Source organism: Salmo trutta, chromosome 2, assembly GCF_901001165.1.
Source record: "Salmo trutta chromosome 2, fSalTru1.1, whole genome shotgun sequence".
NCBI lineage: Eukaryota > Metazoa > Chordata > Actinopteri > Salmoniformes > Salmonidae > Salmo > Salmo trutta.
The window spans coordinates 71,334,995-71,352,816 of NC_042958.1; the positions used below are offsets into that span (position 1 = coordinate 71,334,995).

Here is a 17,822-nt window from a genome sequence, read left to right on the forward strand (position 1 = left end):
CATTGAAGGAGTGGGTGAAATGGGTCTAACGTTACCCGTTAATAAGCTGCGCATCACTTGCGCATCACTTGTGCATTGGTGATGCACATCATAAGCTCTGTATGATTGTAACCAACACTAGCTAGTAAGCTAACCTGCCACAGCTAGCGAGTGTTAGCTAGCTAATACATATTGTTGGTATTTACAGCTGAGGGATTGCATTGCACTTGGCAGGTAAATTAGGCTCTCTGGCCAACTCATTGTTGCTAGCTAGCTACAGAGAAATGCAATACAATCCCGATCGCAAGCCCTTGCTACTAGCCATCCGACCCAATCACATGTAAATAGATGCTAGCTAAATTAGATGGCTCTCTGGCTCGATAACAGATCACTCAACAGTAGCCAGAGGACAGCAAGCTTATTCAACAGCGAGCTAGCTAGCTGGGAGTGCAGTGAAGTTAGTTTTATATTAAAGATTCAGACTATGCTCGTCAATACCTCCTAAAGGGAACATACCTGGAAGACAGAAATGTTATTCTGAATCCACTGACGATAGCGAACAAGTAAAACCCCTTGTTTATGCTTCTTCCGTTTATAAAAAAATAAAGTTCATTTCAATGGCTGATTCTGTGTAGTCGCACCTAAGGGGCCATCTTAAAAGTGAAATTGAAACCTAGTTTTAACTTAAGCTTTACAACCACAAGACAAACATCTCAAACCAACTAATACTTTCAGGGACCTGTACAATCTACGGCAATTATGAGTATTTTTTTTATGCTTTGACGAACCATAAATAAATAAAAATATTCCTTTACTTCAATAGCTTCCACCCGATACCACGTGCATGAATAAAACCAACTGCTGGTTCAGGGACCTCACCTGTACAATCTACGGCAATTGCTTTTGTATTTTATTTGGTCCATTTTCAATACATTTTAATTGACTTAACTTATTTTCTTTTTTTATCCGTAACATCAATATTTTCAAGCCAATTTGTTTGCATGAACACATCTGTTATGGGATCAGGGACCGTGGCAGTCTAAACCACGGCAACTACTTTTGACCATTTTGACTTCATGGTGGAAACACAGGCAGAGATCAGCCGTTCACCTAATCTGCATCTCACACAGACACAGCGGTTGGAACCAAAAATATCAAATTTGGACTCCGACCAAAACGACAGATTTCCACCGGTCCAACGTCCATTGCTCGTGTTTCTTGGCCTAAGCAAGTCTCTTCATATTGGTGTCCGTTAGTAGTGGTTTCTTTGCAGCAATTCGACCATGAAGGCCTGATTCACGCAGACTCCTCTGAACAGTTGATGTTCAGATGTGTCTGTTACTTGAACTCTGAAGCGTTAATTTGAGCTGCAATTTCTGAGGCTGGTAGCTAATGAACATACCCTCTGCAGCAGCGGTAACTCTGGGTCTTCCATTCCTGTGGCGGTCCTCATGAGAGCCAGTTTCATCATAGCGCCTGGTTTTTGCAACTGCAATTTTCCAGATTGACTGACCTTTATGTCTTAAAGTAACGGACTGTTGTTTCTCTTTGCTTATTTTTTGCTATTCTTGCCATAATATGGACTTGGTTTTTACCAAATAGGGCCATCTTCTGTATACCACCCCTACCTTGGCACAACACAACTGATTGCCTCAAACGCATTAAGGAGAGAAATTCCACAAATGAACTTAAGGCACACGTGTTAATTGAAATGCATTCCAGGTGACTACCTCATGAAGCTGGTTGAGAGAATGCCAAGAGTGTAAATCTGTCAAGGCAAAGGGTGGATATTTTGAAGAACCTCAAATATATTTTGATTTGTTTATTAACACTTTTTTGGTTACTACATTATTCCATTTGTTATGTCATAGTTTTGATGAATTCACTATTACAATGTAGAAAATAGTACAAATAAAAGAAAAACCCTTGAATGAGTAGGGTGTCCAAACTTTTGATTGGTACTGTATAGTCTTCGGAAAGTATTCGGACCGCTTGACTTATACATGTTTTGTTACTTTACAGCCTTATTCTAAAATGGATTAATATGTTTTATTCCTACCTCAACCTATACCCCATAATAACAAAGCAAGACAGTTTTTTTTTTTTAAATGTTTGCTAATTTATAAAATTAAATATGACACTATTCAGACCCTTTACTCAGTACTTTGTTGAAGCACCTTTGGCAGCGATTACATCCGAGTATTCTTCGGGATGACGCTACACATGGAGTAAACAAACACACAGTCAATAATACAGTACAAGTCTACATACAGCATGTGCAAAATGAGGTAGGATAAGGGATGTAAGAATAAATAGGCAGTGTGGCGAAGTAATTACAATATAGCAATTAAACACTGGAATGGTAGATGTGCAGAAGATGAATGTGCAAGTAATGATACTGGGGTGCAAAGGAGCAAGACAAATAAATACATACAGTATGGGGATGAGGTAGTTGGATGGGCTATTTACAGATGGGCTATGTACAGGTGCAGTGGTCTGTGAGCTGCTCTGACAGCTGGTGCTTAAAGCTAGTGAGAGAGAAGAGACTCTAGTTTCAATGATTTTTGCAGTTCGTTCCAGTCATTGGCAGCAGAGAATTGGAATAAAAAGGCGGCCAAAGGAAGCATTGGCTTTGGGGATGACCAGTGAGATATACCTGCTGGAGCGCGTGCTACAGGTGGGTGCTGCTATGGTGACCAATGAGCTGAGATAAGGCGGGGCTTTACCTAGCAGAGACTTGTAGATGACCTGGAGCCAGTGGGTTTGGCGACAAATATGAAGCGAGGGCCAGCCAACGAGAGCGTACAGGTCGCAGTGGTGGGTAGTATATGGGGCTTCGGTGACAAAACGAATGGCACTGTGATAGACTACATCCAGATTGCTGAGAAGAGTGTTGGGGGCTATTTTGTAAATTACATCGCCGAAGTCAAGGATCGGACGGATAGTCAGTTTCACGAGGGTATGTTTGGCAGCATGAATGAAGCAGGCTTTGTTGCAAAATAGGAAGCTGATTCTAGATTTAATTGAGTGGAGATGCTTGATGAGAGTCTGGAAGAAGAGTTTACAGTCTAACCAGACACCTAGGTATTTGTAGTTGTCCACATATTCTAAGTTAGAACCGAGTAGTGATGCTAGTCGGGAGGGCGGGTGAAAGCAGCGATCGGATGAAGAGCATGCATTTAGTTTTAATAGCATTTAAGAGCAGTTGGATGCCACGGAAGGAGTGTTGTATGGCATTGAAGCTGGTCTGGAGGTTTGTTAACACAGTGTCCAAAGGGCCAGAAGTATACAGAATGGTGTCATCTGAGTAGAGGTGGATCAGAGAATCACCAGCAGCAAGAGCGACATCGTTGATATATACAGAGAAAAGAGTCGGCCCGAGAATTGAACCCTGTGGCACACCCATAGAGACTGCCAGAGGTCCGGACAACAGGCCCTCCCATTTGACACACTGAACTCTGTCTGCAAAGTAGTTGGTGAACCAGGCGAGGCAGTCATTTGAGAAACCAAGGCTGTTGAGTCTGCCGATAAGAATGTGGTGATTGACAGAGTCGAAAGCCTTGGCCAGGTCGATGAAGACGGCTGCACAGTATTGTTTTTTTTAAATCTATGGTGGTTATGATATCGTTTAAGACGTTGAGCATGGCTGAGGTGCACACATGACCAGCTTGGAAACCAGATTGCATAGTGGAGAAGGTACGATGGGATTCGAAATGGTCGGTGATCTGTTTGTTAACTTGGCAATCGAAGACTTCAGAAAGGCAGGGTAGGTTAGATATAGGTCTGTAACAGTTTGGGTCTAGAGCGTCTCCCCCTTTGAAGAGGGGGATGACCGCGGCAGCTTTACAATCTTTAGGGATCTCAGACGATACGAAAGAGAGGTTAAACAGGCTTGTAATAGGAGTTGCAACAATTACGGCAGATAGTTTCATAAAGCGAGGGTCCAGATTGTCTAGTCCAACTGATTTGTAGGAGTCCAGATTTTGCAGCTCTATCAGAATATCAGCTATCTGGATTTGGGCGAAGGAGAAGCGCGGGGGGGCAAGTTGCTGCAGAGCTGTTGGCTGGGGTAGCCAGGTGGAAAGCATGGCCATCCGTAGAAAGATGCTTATTGAAATTCGCGATTATTGTAGATTTATTGGTGGTGACAGAGTTTCCTATCCTCAGTGCAGTGGGCAGCTGGGAGGAGGTGCTCTTATTCTCCATGGACTTCAGTGTCCCAGAACTTTTTGGAGTTTGTGCTACAGGAAGAAAATTGGTTTGAAAAAGCTAGCCCTTGCTTTCCTAACTGCCTGTGTATATTGGTTCCCAACTTCCCTGAAAAGTTGCATATCGCGGGGGCTATTCGATGCTAATGCAGTACGCCACAGGATGTCTTTGTGCTGGTCAAGGGCAGTAAAGTCTGGAGTGAACCAAGGGCTATATCTGCTCTTAGTTCTAAATTGTTTGAATGGGGCGTGCTTATTTAATATGGTGAGGAAATAATAACCAGGCATCCTCTACTGACGGGATGAGGTCAATATCCTTCCAGGATACCCGGGCCAGGTTGATTTTAAAGGCCTGCTCGCAAAAGTGTTTTAGGGAGCGTTTGACAGTGACGAGTGGTCGTTTGACCGCAGACCCATCAATTCACATAGTGTCCAGGGCACAGCTGGGGGCTGAGGGGGGTCTATCACTGTTGCCACTTGTTAGAGACTTATTTCTGGAAAGGTGGATTTTTAAAAGAAGATGCTCTAACTGTTTGGGCACAGACCTGGATAGCATGAGAGAACTCTGCAGGCTCTCTCTGCAGTAGATTACAACTCCACCCCCTTTGGCAGTTCTATCTTGGTGGAAAATGTAGTTGGGAAAGGACATTTCTGAATTTTTGGTGGTCTTCCTAAGCCAGGATTCAGACACAGCTAGGACATCAGGGATGGCAGAGTGTGCTAAAGCAGTGAATAAAACAAACTTAGGGAGGAGGCTTCTGATGTTAACATGCATGAAACCAAGGCTTTTACGGTTACAGAAGTCAACAAATGAGAGCGACTGGGGAATAGGTGTGGTACTGGTGGCTACAGGGCCTGGGTTAACCACTACATCACCAGAAGAGAAGTAGGATAAGGGTAAGACTAACAGCTATAAGAACTGGTTGTCTAGTGCGTTGGGAACAGAATAAAAGGAGCAGATTTCTGGGCGTGGTAGAATAGATTCAGGACATAATGTACAGACATGGGTATGGTAGGATGTGAGTACCGTGGAGGTAAACTTAGGCGTTGAGTGACAATGAGGTTGCATCTCTGGAGGCACCAGTTAAGCCAGGTGAGGTTTCCAAATGTGTGTGGGACAAAAGAGCTATCTAAGGCATTGAGTGGGACAGAGGGCTCTACAGTGAAATAAAACAATAAGAACTAGCTGAGACAGCAGTAGACAAGGCATATTGGCATTACAGAGACATAAAACAATCACAGGTGTTGATCAGGAGAGCTAAGACAACTGGAAAATGGCGATGAATGGGCAGAGCTGGTCAGTTTGGTACATACAGGACCTGAGTTTGAGGCTGGGGCCGACAGGTAAACAAAATGAGGTACCGTGTTATTGAAACAGTCCAGGGGGCATCAGCTGTGTAGCAGAGTGATCATATGGTCCAACGAGCAGCAATAGGTGAGTCAGGGAGCCGTTCGGTAGTCACTACTACGCTAGGCGTGTGATAGACAGCATTCAGAAAGCTAGCAGGCCAGGGCTAGCAGATGGGTCTTCGGCGAAATCGCAACAGAAAAGCCTGTTGAGACCACATCGGGCGATTACGAAGACAGACCACTTGTGATGGATCGGCAGGGCGCCGTGTCGACAATAAAGCGTCCAGGCCAATTGGCAATAGAGGTATTGTAGCCCTAGAAATAGCTGGTATATGGGCCTAGCTCGAGGCTAACTGGTGCTTGCTTCGGGACAGAGGCGTTAGCCAACAATAGCCACTCGGTTGCAGCAAGCTAGCTGCGATGATCTGGTGTAATGAACCAGAGCAGCAGGAATCCGGTGATGTGGTAGAGAGAAGCAGTCCGATATTCTCTGGGTTGGTATTGCACTGTGCTTGACTGGCAGGTATTGTCTGAGCTAAAGCTGGCTGGTGTCTGAGCTAAAGGTGAAGACCGCTAGCCATGGCTAACAAAGACTAATAGCTAGTTAGGTGGCTAGCTCCTGATGGAAGTTCCAGTTATAAGGAATATAAATATCAGATCCGTACCACATTGGGTGAGGCGGGTTGCAAGTATATTTAGTTCGTAGATAGAAAGTGAGATTAAAATATACGCCATCTTTGGTCAAAATGTGTGGTTTTAAGAATGAAATAGCAATTGTCAGGGGAGAAGCAAGATATTTGTGAGTCACAAAGTTGGTAGGGTTTCAAACCTGGCAATCAATCACTATGGGTGGGATTTTTAGGGAAGGGATGTCTGAGTCACAGGATTGTATGTTTCAGACCTGTCAATTAATTATTGGGGGTGGGATTTTCAAGGAAGGGAGTAGATTAGTCATTAAAACACTTTAAATAATTTGTGGCAAAATCTAAATACAATAGTTGTGTTCTGTTTATAAATATGGATCCCCCTGCTGGGAGTGTAGAATTGCAAGGACGTGATTTTAAAAATGCACAACTGGTCCCCCAGACTCCCCTCCCAAGCTTTTACACCCCCACTTTCAGACAAAGTTATGCACCCATAAGCACAATATCTGCAGGTGTGTATCCCATGTTAGTGGGCAATGGAGTATTGTCAAAATCAAAACCCAACCCTCAAATAAGTCATGATGAACTCACTTACAAAACTCAGTTTTGGACGAGACGGACTTTATGAACAGAATTGTCCTATTTACACTTTGTAGCCAATTTTGACACCATTACAAATGTTTGACTAATATCGATGCCACATAGGCCATTTTCTATCAGATAAGTTGTTTATTGCCTTCAGTTGCACTTTAAAGCGTTGCCGTTTTAAGACGGTCCCTTAACACTGGAGAGCAACATTATAACTACATTTCGCCTCCCCAAAGAAATACGGCACCGAAATGCAAAAACAAGGGGTGTAATTTGTTCGCTATCGTCAGCTGATTCAGAGTGCCATTTGTATCAGTGTAAATTGTATTGACGAGCAAAGTCCGAATCTTTAATATAAAAGTATACCGCAGAATAGCAGGGTACTTGCATGGGCGAAATGGCTGTTGCTGGCATTGCTAGCTAATGTTTGCTACAGTGCCAATGAACGACAGTATTTGAGACGTTACAAGCGAGCTAACCTTAGCCTTATATGACATGTCTTACCGTGGCTTTTGGGGTCCACTGTAGCTAGCTGGAGAGCTAGCTAGCTGGCCTGGGATGGAAAATATTGGTCGCTCTTCTAACGTTACCTCTTCTGCTCTATTCAACACGAGCGAGCCACATTGTTTTCATTGATATTCCATTCTTCACAAATGATTTAGCTAGCATTAGCTATGGCAGTCTATCAAAATGCTAACGAGCTGGTCTTCTCACCAGCAATCAGAAGATTACGACTGGGAAACAGTTAATCAATTTAAAGCTGACCCCGGTATTTGCTCCACTCTCGACCATATTTTATCATTACATAAATGTTATTCATGAATTTGTTTCCTTTTTTTACCCTTTCTGTCTCATTCGTTTTTTGGTTCACAACTTCATGATGGCGGAGTGGGGCGGGAGCCGACCGGAAACCGGAAGAGAAAGATAATAATTTATTAAAGGACTTCTTCTACGATACATATGGGCTAATGCCACGTTCATATGCTAGTCAGAACTAGGAAACTCGGAAATGTCCGACAAGCTAAATGGTTAAGCCAGCACATGTTTAACCACAACATATTAGCAAATCGGAAATGTCCGAGTTTCCTAGTTCCGACTAGGACCTGAACGCGGCATAAGTACCTGATTTGGACACAAATTGAATTTATTTTTATTTTTTTATTTTACCTTTATTTAACCAGGCAGGTCAGTTGAGCACAAGTTCTTACAACTGCGACCTGGCCAAGATAAAGCAAAGCAGTGCGACAAAAACAATAACGCAGAGTTACACATGGGATAAACAAACGTACAGTCAATGGCACAATAGAAAAGGTATATGTACAGTGTGTGCAAATGTAGTAAGATTAGGGAGGTACGGCAATAAATAGGCCATAGAAGCGAAATAATTACAATTTAGCATTAACACTGGAGTGATAGATGTGCAGATGATGATGTGCAATGGTGCATGCCACCGTAGCTCAGGGGTATTCTACATAAAGAGGTCACAAGAAGACAGTTGGTGGTGCCTGTATACATTTTACATGTAATGTATCTAATAGATAATTGTTGAGCATGTATCCAGATGTCTGTATTCTATTAAAATACTGGCAAAATCATTGGGAGTGGTGAGAGTTAATTGCACGTAAACAAGCACACATCAATTGACACAGAGATGGTCTATAATGTATAGGCTTTGGTAGAGACTAGAGGATGTGCTTGTCTATCTCTATCCAGTGGCCATGAGCAGGGACTACATTGGAGTACCAGAACATTGGCCTACTAGAGGTCATGCGAATCCATTTATTTTAGGGGGATTAGGGTGAAGCTGTCCCTAGTCGCTGATCTTGGGTCAGCTTAGCATTTTCCCCACTAATTGTTAATGTTAGGATTGGGAGAAGGGACACTGATCCTATATAGGCATATCTGCAGGATGTTAGAGGACTAAACTGTCTGTGACAAATCACCTTTTATTATGTGTCTACTATGCATGGTAAACTCAATAATTCTTTGCAATGAGGTCAACAAAAACAATATCTTGCCAGATTCACACGTTAGAGCCAAACTAAGCCAAGCCAAGCCATCGAGCTGTACTGGGCTGGCTTGGTTACGCATCCACTATAATTGCTGAAACCCCTCTGAAAAGGAAAATGTGATACAAAATAAATAAAAGGCTAAGTCTGGCCGTGCTTGAAAATAAAATAATTGTCCATTGTAATGATCTAATTCATGATCTAGCCCATTTTATTCAGACTATTAATTTGAGGAATAACAGAAGTTGCATTTTTGTAATCAACTAAAAACACTTGACAGATTATTGCTACTTAGGCCAAATTAGGGAAAGGGAAAGGGGGATACCTAGTCAGTTGCACAACTGAATGCATTCAACCGAAATGTGTAAATTATAAAGAATATGAAATAAATCTGAGGTCCAACTACAACAACACACTCACATAAGTGCTAAAAACCAAGCCAAACTCTCCAGTTGTAGTCCAGCAAAGGTTTACTTTAACAAAGGGTAACAAGACAACAGTAACGTGGTGGCCGCTCTAACAATAAAAAGAAATGTCTTCAAAAATAAAAGACAGTTAGGTTGAGTACCAGTCTCTTTAGCTAATCCACTCCCTGCACTCCATGTCCTGTGCCAAAGCCTGGAACACAAACTCGAAGGCACTCGGGAGAAGGCAAGATCAGGTGGCACCACTCTAGCCAATGAGAGGGCAGATATGTGTGTGAACAACAGGCACGAAGTGTTTCCAGGATGTCATGTCTACTACTTATCAGTACACTCATAACAACCTAAGCAATACAAAACTTATATTTGGTCAAATAAGCCACATGTAGCAAATAAGAAAATACATTTTTTGTTAACCAAATTGCTGTAGAAGACAGATTTTGGGCCCAGTTATCCCTTTCGCCTCTTCCTCGCCTCTTCCCCACCCGTAGCACGCGCTCCAGGTATATCTCACTGGTCATCCCCAAAACCACCACCTCTTTTGGCCACCTTTCTTTCCAATTCTCTGCTGCCACTGACTGGAACGAATTGCAAAAATCGCTGGAAACTTACATTTCCCTCACTAACTTTAAACATCAGCTATCTGAGCAGCTAACCGATCGCTGCAGCTGTACATAGTCCATCTGTAAATAGCCCACCCAATCTACCTACCTCATCCCCCATATTGTTTTTATTTACTTTGCTGCTCATTTGCACACCAGTATCACTACTTACACACCATCATCTGCTCATCATCATCTGCTAAATTGTAATTACTTTGCTACTATGGCCTATTTATTGCCTTACCTCCTGATGCCATTTGCACACACTATATATAGACTTTCTTTTTTTCTATTGTGTTATTGACTGTACGCTTGTTTATTCCATGTGTAACTCTTGTGTTGTTGTTTCTGTCGCACTGCTTTGCTTTATCTTGGCCAGGTCGCAGTTGTAAATGAGAACTTGTTCTCAACTAGCCTACCTGGTTAAATACAGGTGAAATAAAAATAAAATGATAAAAACCCACACATATACATTCACACCAAATACACATCCCAAATGCAGCCACCAGACTCTTATTATTGTCACGACTTTCACCGAAGTCGTTTCCTCTCCTTGTTCAGGCGGTGTTCGGCAGTCGGCGTCACCAGTCTTCTAGCCATCGTCGATCCACTTTTCATTTTCCATTTGTTTTGTCTTGTTTTCTTACACATCTGGTTTCCTTTTCCCTCATTAATTGTTGTGTATTTAACCCTCTGCTCCCCCCATGTCCTTGTGTGGAATTGTTTGTTTGTAAGTGCTTGTACTCTATGTTACTGGCGCACGTCGGGTTTTGTACCCATGTAGGTTCTTTTGTATTGCCGTGGGTTTTGTATTGAACTACTCTGGCTATTACCTATTTCTGCTCTCCTGCGTCTGACTTCACTGCCACCAGTTCCGCAACCCTTACAATTCTATATGCTAAATACTGCACAATTTAAACACTTGCCCCCCAATCCCCCCTTCCCCAAAACACATGTAAATATACTTAGGCTAAAATGTTTCTTCTATTCTGAGCCATTTATTTATGTTTGTATTTTAATCTTAAATTATTTCTTATTGTTGTTGCATTGTCAAGAAGGAACCTGCAAGTAAGCATTTCATTGGACGGTGTATACCATGTGTATCCTGTACATATTACTAATAAAACTTGAAACTCGAAACTATACAGTGTTTGTTTACATTTACTTTGTTTTCAAACATTGGAGTAAAACAAGCTTATATTTTGGCTTCTGATGGGGTACGACAGTTAAACTAAGCTCATGGGCCATTTATAAGTTATATTCTTCAAGAACCAATGGGTACAGTACATAAAATAAGTATTCAGACCCTTTACTCAGTACTTTGTTGAAGCACCTTTGGCAGAGATTACTGCGTAGAGTTTTCTTGGGTATGACGCTACAAGCTTGGCACACCTGTACTTGGGGAGTTTCTCCCATTCCTCTGCAGATCCTCTCAAGCTCTGTTAGGTTGGATGGGGAGTGTCGCTGCACAGCTATTTTCAAGTCTCTCTCGAGATGTTCCATCGGGTTCAAGTCCAGGCTCTGTCTGGGCTACTCAATGACATTCAGAGACTTGTCCCAAAGCCACTCCTGCGTTGTCTTGGCTGTGTGCTTAGTGTCTTTGTCCTACTGGAAGGTGAACCTTCTCCCCAGTCTGAGGTCCTAGGCGCTCTGGAGCAGGTTTTCATCAAGGATCTCTGTACTTTTCTCCGTTTATCTTTGCCTCAATCCTGACTAGTCTCCCAGTCCCTGCTTCTGAAAAACATAACCACAGCATGATGCTGCCACCAACGTGCTTCACCGTAGGGATGGTGCCAGGTTTCCTCCAGATGTGACGCTTGGCATTCAGGCCAAAGAGTTCAAGTTGGTTTCATCTGACCAGAGAATCTTGTTTCTCATGGTCTGAAAGTCTTTAGGTGCCTTTTGGCAAACTCCAAAATCTTTTACTAAAGGCCTGATTGGTGGAGTGCTGCAGAGATGGTCGTCCTTCTGGAAGGTTCTTTCATCTCCACAGAGGCTAAAGTTAAATCTAGACTTTGTTTCCTCTATCATAATTGCTCATATTTCACCCCAGCTGCAAACTAACCCTGATTTAGATGACCATCTTACCCATGCTAGATTACGGAGACATAATTTATAGATCAGCAGGTAAGGGTGCTCTCGAGCAGCTAGATGTTCTTTACCATTCGGCCATCAGGTTTGCCACCAATGCTCCTTATAGGACACATCACTGCACTCTATACTCCTCTGTAAACTGGTCATCTCTGTACACCCGTCGCATGATGCTTATTTATTAAACCTCTTAGGCCTCACTCTCCCCTATCTGAGATATCTACTGCAGCCCTCATTCTCCACATACAACATCCGTTCTGCAAGTCACTTTCTGTTAAAGGTCCCAAAAGCACACACATCCCTGGGTCGCTCCTCTTTTCAGTTCGCTGCAGCTAGCGACTGGAACGAGCTGCAACAAATACTCAAACTGGACAGTTTTATCTCAATCTCTTCATTCAAAGACTCAATCATGCACACTCTTACTGACAGTTGTGGCTGCTTTCTGTGATGTATTGTTGTTTCTACCTTCTTGGCCTTTGTGCTGTTGTCTGTGCCCAATAATGTTTGTACCATGTTTTGTGCTGCTACCATGTTGTGTTGCTACCATGTTGTTGTTATGTTCTGCTGCTAACATGCTGTGTTGTTATGTGTTTCTGCCTTGCTATGTTTGTCACGGCTGTCTGTAAGAGGGAACCAAGGTGCAGCAGAGGATGTGCTCATCATTAGAATTTTAATTCTAAACAAACAAGAGAACACTACAAAATGAACAAAACGACAGCAAACAGTCCTGTTAGGCAAATACTCAAACAGAAACAATTACCCACAAAACCCAAAGGAAAAACATGCTCCTTATGTGTGACTCCCAATCAGCAGCAACGAGCTTCAGCTGTGCCTGATTGGGAGCCACACACACGGCCCAAAACAAAGAAATACCAAAACATAGAAAAAGGAACATAGAACGCCCACCCAATGTAACACCCTGGCCTAACCAAAATAAAGAACAAAAAACCCCTCTCTATGGCCAGGGTGTTACAGTACCCCCCCCCAAAGGTGCGGACTCCGGCCGCAAAACCTGACTCTGAAGGGGAGGGTCCGGGTGGGCCTTCTTACGGCGGCGGCTCAGGTGCGGGACGTGGCCTCTGCTCCACCCTTGACGTCGCCCTCCTAGGTGGCGCACCTGGCCGCGCCGAAGGTCTGGTGGGCGACGCTGACTGCGCCCGGCTGGCGGGCGGCGATGGTTGCGCCCGGCTGGCGGGCGGCGATGGTTGCGCCCGGCTGGCGGGCGGCGATGGTTGCGCCCGGCTGGCGGGCGGCCCTTGTTGCGCCCGGCGGGCGGCCGGCGATGGTTGCGCCCGGCTGGCGGGCGACCCTGGCTGCGCCCGGCTGGCGGGCGACCCTGGCTGCGCCCGGCTGGCGGGCGGCGATGGTTGCGCCTGGCTGGCGGGCGACCCTGGCTGCTCCGACGGCACTGGCCCAGGATTCACCAGGCTGGAGAGACATGACAGAGGCCTGGCCCTAGGCGTAGGCACAGGACTCACCGGGCTGGCGGGCGTCCCTGGCCACTCTGGCAGTTCAGGACAGTTGAGAAACACTGGAGGCCTAGTCCTGGGAGGTGGCACAGGACGGACCAGGATGGGGAGACCCACTGGAGGCCTAGTCCTGGGAGGTGGCACAGGACGGACCAGGATGGGGAGACCCACTGGAGGCCTGGTCCTGGGAGGTGGCACAGGATGGACCAGGATGGGGAGACCCACTGGAGGCCTGGTCCGAGGAGGAGGCACAGGATAAACCGGGCTGTGGGGGAGCACTGGAGTTCTGGTACGGACACTCTTTACCCACACTCCAGGCTGAAAGCCCACTTTGGCCCGGCACAGGCGGAGAGCAGGCATTGGGCGAACTGGACCCTCCCAGCGCTCTGGAGACACAGTGCGCAACGCCGGCGCAGGATAACCTGGACCGAGGAGGCGCACTGGAGACCAGACGCGCTGAGCTGGCACCATCCGCCCTGGCTCGATGCCTGCACTCGCATGGCACTTGCGGGGGGCTGGTATGTAGCGCACCGGGCTTTGAACGCACACTGGGGACACCGTGCGCTCCACAGCATAACACGGTGTCCTACCAGTACCACGCTGCTTCCGGTAAGCACGGGGAGTTGGCTTAGGTCTACCACCTGACTCTGCCAATCTCCCCGTGTGCCCCCCCCCAAAAAAATTGTGGGGCTGCCTCCCGTGTCCGTTGAGCTCCCTCGCCTCGTACCAGCGCCTCTCAGCTCTCGCCGCCTCGATCTCCCACTGCGGGCGGCGATACTCCCCAGCTTGAGCCCATGGTCCTTTCCCATCCAGGATTTCCTCCCAAGTCCATGACTCCAGATAGCTTTTCTCCTGGTGCCTCTCCTTGTGCTGCTCCTTCCTCTGCTGCTTGGTCCGTTGTTGGTGGGTAATTCTGTCACGGCTGTCTGTAAGAGGGAACCAAGGTGCAGCAGAGGATGTGCTCATCATTAGAATTTTAATTCTAAACAAACAAGAGAACACTACAAAATGAACAAAACGACAGCAAACAGTCCTGTTAGGCAAATACTCAAACAGAAACAATTACCCACAAAACCCAAAGGAAAAACATGCTCCTTATGTGTGACTCCCAATCAGCAGCAACGAGCTTCAGCTGTGCCTGATTGGGAGCCACACACACGGCCCAAAACAAAGAAATACCAAAACATAGAAAAAGGAACATAGAACGCCCACCCAATGTAACACCCTGGCCTAACCAAAATAAAGAACAAAAAACCCCTCTCTATGGCCAGGGTGTTACAATGTTATCGTGTTAGGTCTGTCTTTACGTAGTGTTGTGTTGTCTCTCTTGTCGTGATGTGTGTTTTGTCCTATATTTATATTGTATTTTTTATTTATTTTGAATCCCAGGCCCCCGTCCCCGCAGGAGGTCTTTTGCCTTTTGGTAGGCCGTCATTGTAAATAAGAATTTGTTCTTAACTGACTTTCCTAGTTAAATAAAGGTTAAATAAAATAAAAAGAGGAACTCTGGAGCTCTGTCAGAGTGACCATCGGGTTCTTGATCACCTTCCTGACCTAGGCCCTTCTTCCCGATTGCTCAGTTTGGTTGGGCGGCCAGCTCGAGGAAGAGTCTTGGTGATTCCAAACTTCTTCCATTTAAGAATGATGGAGCCCAGTGTGTTCTTGGGGACCTTCAATGCTGCAGAAATTTTTTGGTATCCTTCCCCAGGCCTGTGCCTCGACACAATCCTGTCTCGGAGCTCTACGGACAATTCCTTCGACCTCATGGCTTGGTTTTTGCTCTGACATGCACTGTCAACTGTGGGACCTTATTGTCACACCCTGATCTGTTTCACCTGTCCTTGTGATTGTCTCCACCCCCCCAAAACTTTCTGAACCTGTTTTCACTTTGTCATTAACGGGTACTGTGTGTAGATTGCTGAGGATTTTTTTTTATTTAATCCATTTTAGAATAAGGCAGTAACGTTACAAAATGTGGAAAAAGGGGTCTGAATACTTTCCGAAGGCCCTGTATATATTTTTTCATTTATTTATTTAATTTTAAGGGGGCACATCAGCTTTAATTGTACAGATGGAATCTACAATCTATCATTGTAATTGTCTGCAACATTTCCCATCCCTCATATATTTTTGGGTTTATATACCTGAAAACAGGTTCAGAAAGTTTTGGGGGGGTGGAGACAATCACAAGGACAGGTGAAACAGATCAGGGTGTGAGAATAAGGTCTCACAGTTGACAGTGCATGTCAGAGCAAAAACCAAGCCATGAGGTCGAAGGAATTGTCCGTAAAGCTCCGATTGATATATATATATATATAAAAAGCATTCCATGTGAAGCTGGTTGAGAGAATGCCAAGAGTGAAGACATTAAAAACAATAAAATAACACATATGGAATCATGTAGTAACCAAAAAGTGTTACATAAATCCATATTTATATTTTAGATTCTTCATAGTAGCCATCCTTTGTCTTGATGGCAGCTTTGCACACTCTTGGCATTCTCTCAACCAGCTTCACATGGAATGCTTTTCCAACAGTCTTGAAGGAATTCCCATATATGCTGAGCACTTGTTGGCTGCTTTTCCTTCACTCTGCGGTCCAACTCATCCCAAACCATCTCAATTGGGTTGAGGTCAGGTGATTGTGGAGGCCAGGTCATCTGATGCAGCACTCCATCACTCTCCTTCTGGTCAAATAGCCCTTACACAGCCTGGAGGTGTGTTCGGTCATTGTCCTGCCAAAAAACAAATGATAGTCCCACTAAGCGCAAACCAGATGGGATGGCTTATCGCTGCAGAATGCTGTGGTAGCCATGCTGGTTAAGTGTACCTTGAATTCTAAATAAATCACAGACAGTGTCACCAGCAAAGCACCCCCACAACATCAAACCTCTTCCTCCATGCTTCACAGTGGGAACCACACATGCGGAGATCATCCGTTCACCTACTCTGTGTCTCACAAAGACACGACGGTTGGAACCAAAAACATCAAATTTGGACTCATCAGATCAAAGGACAGATTTCTTGTGTTTCTTGTGTTTCTTTGCCTAAGCAAGTCTCTTCTTCTTATTGGTGCCCTTTAGTAGTGGTTTCTTTGCAGCAATTCAACCATAAAGGCCTGATTCACACAGTCTCCTCTGAACAGTTGATGTTGACATGTGTGAAGCATTTATTTGGGCTGCAATTTCTGAGGCTAGTAACTCTACTGAACTTATCCTCTGTAGCAGAGGTAACTCTGCTTCTTCCTTCCCTGTGGCAGTCCTCATGAGAACCAGTTTCATCATAATGCTTGATGTTTGTTGTGACTGTACTTGAAGAAACTTTCAAAGTTCTTGAACTTTTCCGCATTGACTGACCTTCATGTCTTACAGTAATGATGGACTGTCATTTCTCTTTGCTTATTTGAGCTGTTCTTGCCATAATATGGACTTGGTCTTTTACCAAATAGGACTGTCTTCTGTATACCACCCCAACCTTGTCAAAACACAATTGATTGGCTTAAACGCATTAAGAAGGTAAGAAATTCCACAAATTAACTTTTAACAAGGCACACCTGTTAATTGAAATGCATTCCAGGTGACTACCTCATGAAGCTGGTTGAGAGAATGCCAAGACTGTGCAAAGCTGACATCAAGGCAAAGGGTGGCTACTTTGAAGAAACCCAATTATAAAATATATTTTGATTTGTTTAACACTTTTTGGTTACTTCATGATTCCATATGTGTTATTTCATAGTTTTGATGTCTTCACTATTATTCTACAATGTAGAAAATAGTAAAAATAAAGAAAAACACTGGAACTAGTAGGTGTGTCCAAACTTTTGAATGGTACTGTATATACACATATACTGTACATACACAAATATACATACAGTGCATTTGGAAAATATTCAGATCCCTTCCCTTTTTCCACATTTTGTTATGTTACAGCCTTATTCTAAAATTCATTAAATACATTTTCCCCCCTCTTGAACCAACAGTGAAACATGGTGTTGGCAGCATCATGCTGTGGGGATGTTTTCCAGTGGCAGGGACTGGGAGACTAGTCAGGATCGAGGGAAAGATGAATGGAGCAAAGTACAGAGTGATCCTTGATGAAAACCTGCTCCAGAATGCTAAGGAGCTCAGACTGGGTCAAAGGTTCACCTTCCAACAGGACAATGACCCTAAGCACACAGCCTAGACAACGCAGGAGTGCCTTCAGGACAAGTCTCTGAATGGCCTTGAGTGAACCCGATCGGACATCTCTGGAGAGAACTGAAAATCATCCAACCTGACAGAGCTTGAGAGGATCTGCAGAGAATAAGTACAGGTGTGCCAAGCTTTTAGAGTCATACCCAAGAAGACTCAAGGCTGTAATCGCTGCCAAAGGTGCTTCAACAAAGTACTGAGTAATGGGTCTGAATACTTACGTAAATGTGAGATTTTAGTTTTTAAAATTGTATACATTTGCAAAAATGTC

At 44.4% G+C, this 17,822-nt stretch overlaps 1 protein-coding gene across 3 annotated transcripts in view; it reads right to left on the reverse strand.

Annotated features, from left to right (window-relative positions):
* The window catches only part of taok2b (TAO kinase 2b), a 68,204-nt gene extending 60,482 nt beyond the window's left edge, over positions 1-7,722 (reverse strand). For 2 of the 3 annotated variants that reach the window (XM_029713824.1, XM_029713815.1), the window contains exon 1: positions 7,274-7,721. The gene's annotated coding sequence lies outside the window, so the exon portion shown is untranslated. Of the gene's footprint in view, positions 1-7,273 lie in introns of all 3 variants that reach the window. The other variant, XM_029713833.1, reaches the window with a different exon arrangement.
* Between the last annotated feature and the right edge of the window lie 10,100 nt (positions 7,723-17,822).